The sequence below is a fragment of the Glycine soja genome, chromosome 1 (genome assembly GCF_004193775.1).
Source record: "Glycine soja cultivar W05 chromosome 1, ASM419377v2, whole genome shotgun sequence".
Taxonomy (NCBI): domain Eukaryota; kingdom Viridiplantae; phylum Streptophyta; class Magnoliopsida; order Fabales; family Fabaceae; genus Glycine; species Glycine soja.
Window position 1 is genome coordinate 18,337,581 of NC_041002.1, and position 4,410 is coordinate 18,341,990.

The following is a 4,410-nucleotide window of genomic DNA, read 5'->3' on the forward strand; positions in this document are numbered from 1 at the left end:
ACCGCTGCTGCCCATCGCCGTCACGGCCCATCCGGAGCACCCACAGCACCTATTCCTCCTTCTTTGTCATCTCCAAGATCATCAACATTGTTTTCATCCGATGATCAACGTCTACGGTATCTTTCTCAGTTTTCTTCTAGAATAATCTTAGTCCCTAAATACCTAGACGTAGAGTTCTTTAATGATGAAACGTTTGATTGCTATCAAGTGTTTCAAAATTCTGAGGTGCATGGTACTTCTATGGTCATTGATCAGTCACTTTTCTTTTCTTTGACTCATTTACCCAGTCAAGGTGCACCTTTTGAGGGCACCATTGTTGATGACTGGAAATTCGATTATTCGAGTCATGATGCTCGTCGCATGGTCTGCAATGATCAAGCTGAAATGACCGGTAGATTGTTGGCCGGGTCATTAACTTTTGATAATCGCATCATGCATTATATCATTGTTAGAATTTTGCTTCCTCGGTCTTCAAATTTAGCACAAGCCTCTGAGGAGGATTTGATTCTTATGTGGGCTTTTCTAACCGGTCGTCAGATCGACTGGGCCCATTTGGTTCGGTACCGAATGCATAAGGCATTACGGGCCAATGCACCTCTTCCTTATCCACATTTGATTACTCTGTTTTTGCGTCATTTTCAAATTCCGCTTGATGATGAACCCTTTGTTCAAGTCAAGCGTTCCTTTGCAATTGGTGCTGGTGCAGTGACCTCCTTTGGGTATCGTAAAGATCGGAATGGACAATGGCTGAAGAAGGATGCACTCCCTCCTCAAGATGAACGTACTCCTTCACCTCCTCCTCAACGTGAAGATTCCGCACTCATGAATGAAGTCCTCTCCGAATTACGGGGTCTTCGTTCGTATGTTGGTGACCGCTTCGACTCGTTAGATTCACGCTTTGCCGGTATGGACATTCGTCTTACACAGCTTGAAGAGGATGTCGGATACATTCGTCAGAGTTTCGATCTTCCACCACCACCTCCGTCTTCTTAGATTTTAGGTTCTGATTATTTATCTTTTATAAGCCGTGTATTTTGGCTTTTAGTTTCTTAGAATTTACATTATTATGCTAAGTACTTTGCTTATTTATCTTGTGTTTTTAAATTTCAGTCTTGGATGTTTTGTGGTTGTTGACATTTTATGTTATTTGAATTCTGGTTTGATTATTTCTTGTTTATGAGTTTGGCTTATTGTATTTAATACTCTGATACTTATATCTTGCTACTCCATTGTTATAACTGTGTTGATTTCCGAGTTCTTTGGCTTTTTGATGTTGCCAAAGGGGGAGAAAAGGTTGTAGCAAAAGCTTAAGAAAAAGCTTAACAAACTTAGAAATCAAGTGATCATGTATTCCGAAATATAGGGGGAGTAAACGGATGCACATTTTATCTATATACAATTGTTTGTTGCTTGCTTGAATCTTGATTTCAGGTATTGTATTGTCATCATCAAAAAGGGGGAGATTGTAGATGCAATTGGCTTTGATGTTTTGATGATGATCATGATGATGTGTTGCAATTGATGCAAATGGGCTTTTCAAGATTAAAATTCAAGACAATACTTCAAGATTACAAGTCACAACATCAAGATGATCACTAGAATATTAGGAAGGGAATTCCTAATTGAATTAGCAAAGGTTTGGCCAAGTGATTTAAAATAAAAAGTGTTTCTCAAAGGTTTTACTCTCTGGTAATCGATTACCAGAGGATGTAATCGATTACCAGTGGCCAAATACGTTTTATAACAGCTATAAAAATTTGAATTCGAAATTTTAAAAGCTGTAATCGATTACACAATTTTGGTAATCGATTACCAGCAGTTAGTAAACGTTTTAATTCAAATTTTAAAAGCTGTAATCGATTACACAATTACTGTAATCGATTACCAGACAGGAATTTCAGAAAAATAATTTCAAGAGTCACAACTTTTCAAAGGCTTTACTCATGACCACCAATGGTCTATATATATGTGACTTAAACACGAAATTGTAGAGAGATTTTCAGAACAACAAAGTGTTTATCCTCTCAAAGAGCAATTTCATTTTATCCTCTTAAGAATTCCTTGGCCAATTCAATTGCAATTCATTAAGGAATTAATTGAGTGCTCAATCTGTAAAATCCATCTCTTTCTAGAGAGATTTGTTCCTCTTCTTCTTCTCATTCTCTAAGGGATTAAGAGACTGTGAGTCTCTTGTTGTAAAGGATCTCTAAACACAAAGGAAGGATTGTCCTTGTGTGTTTAGAACTTGTAAAAGGAATTTACAAGATAGTGGAACTCTCAAGCGGGTTGCTTGGGGACTGGACGTAGGCACAAGGGTGTGGCCGAACCAGTATAAAACTGAGTTTGCATTTTCTCTTCCCTTAATCTCCTTTATTTATTATTGCTTTATATTCATATTCAAGTTGCTTCATTTGAATTAATATTTAAGAAGATTGTCATTAAGGGAATTTATAACTTGAGTAAAAAATAAAATAGATTTTTAATTAGGGGAAACAGTTTGGAATATCTTAATTCAACCCCCCCTTCTTAAGATATCTGAGGCCACTTGTCTAACAGGTGCTAATACCTTCCCCGTGCGTAAATACAACTCTCGAACCTCACACTTAAAGTTTGTAGACCACGTCTTTTTCGGTTTTTCGGATGTTTTCCCCAAATAAACGTTGGTGGCGACTCCATGCATTTTCCTTTCTTGGAAGACGCACCCGTGAGTCTCGCGTCGCCCTCCCGCCGAAGGGTAGGTTGCGACAACGAGCGAACCCCATTTTGTACAAGTTCAGGACAAGCTTGCCTTCTCGCTATATGGCTTGCCTCCCAACTATACACCACCCAATGTAGTGCACACTTCCGATGAGAATGTCAATAACTCCACTCCCATACTCATTGAGAGCCATCAACCTCAATCTGATCATGCACATGTCTTTCAACCCATGGGGGAGACACATGAAATACCCCACCACAACCTAGCCGATTTCGAGCCTCGCCTCGGATACGCCACTGAGGGATAAGCAGCTGGTGGTGTACCCCTCAGTTTCACCCACAACCACAACCCTTGTATTTTGTGGTGGGAAGAGCCCCTCCTGCTATGGCTGAAAAGGGAAAGTTGGATCAGATAGAGGAAAGGCTAAGGGTCGTTGAAGGAGGTAGAGATTATGTCTTTGCTGACATGGAAGATTTATGCCTAGTACCCAACGTGGTCATTCCTCCGAAGTTCAAGGTACCAGACTTCGATAAATACAAGGGGACAACTTGCCCCAAGAATCACCTAAAGGTGTACTATAGGAAAATGGGGGCATACGCAAAAGATGAAAAGTTGTTGATGCATTTCTTCCAGGAAAGTCTTACTGGGGCAGCCGTCACCTGGTACACTAATCTAGAAGCTTCTCGAGTCCATTCTTGGAAAGACCTAATGTTGCCTTCATTAGGCAGTATCAGTACAATTCTGATATGGCTCCGGATAGGATGCAACTACAGAACATGGGTAAAAAAGGGCACGAATGTTTCAAAGAATACACCCAAAGATGGAGAGATATGGTAGCCCAAGTGATGTAAGCTCCATTGGAGCTTATAGGCCTAGGATCTTCTTCATCAATGGATTCCTTTGCTTCTTGGAAGATGAATGGCAGCAGAATGGAGAAGGAAGAGAGAGAGGAGACGCCACTTCAAGGAGAAGATGAGTCTAGAAGAAGCTCACCACTATAGGAGGCCATGGATAAGAGCTTGGAGGAAGAAGGAGATGAATGAAGGGAGAGGAAGAGAAGAGCACGGAATTTTGTGCTCTGAAAGAGCTCTGAAATCTGAAGTTTAATTTTCATATGATCAAAGTTGAAAAAAATGCACACACATGACCTCTATTTATAGCCTAAGTGTCACACAAAATTGGAGGGAAATTTGAATTTCTATTCAAATTTCACTTGGAATTGAAATTGAATTTGTGGAGCCAAAATTTCACTAATTATGATTAGTTAATTTTAGTTATGGTTCATCCCACTAATCCAAGATCAAGTCCAAGGTTCTTCGCTAAGTGTGCTTAGGTGTCACGAGGCATGTAAAGCATGAAGGACATGCACAAAGTGTGACTATATGATGTGGCAATAGGGTGTAGCAAGCAAATGCTCAACCCCCCCACGCCCGCTCTAAAATTTAATTGGATTGGGCTTCTCCCAATTCAATTAAATTTATTTTCCAACACACACATCAAATATTCACTTAATGCATGTGAAATTACAAAACTACCCCTAATACAAAAAACTAGTCTAGGTGCCCTAAAATACGAGGGCTGAAAAATCCTACATTTCTAGGGTACCCTACCTACATTATTGAGCCCTAGATACACGGCCCAAAAATAATGAAACCTTAATCTAATATGTACAAAGATAAGTGGGCTCATACTTAGTTCATTGGCCCGAAATC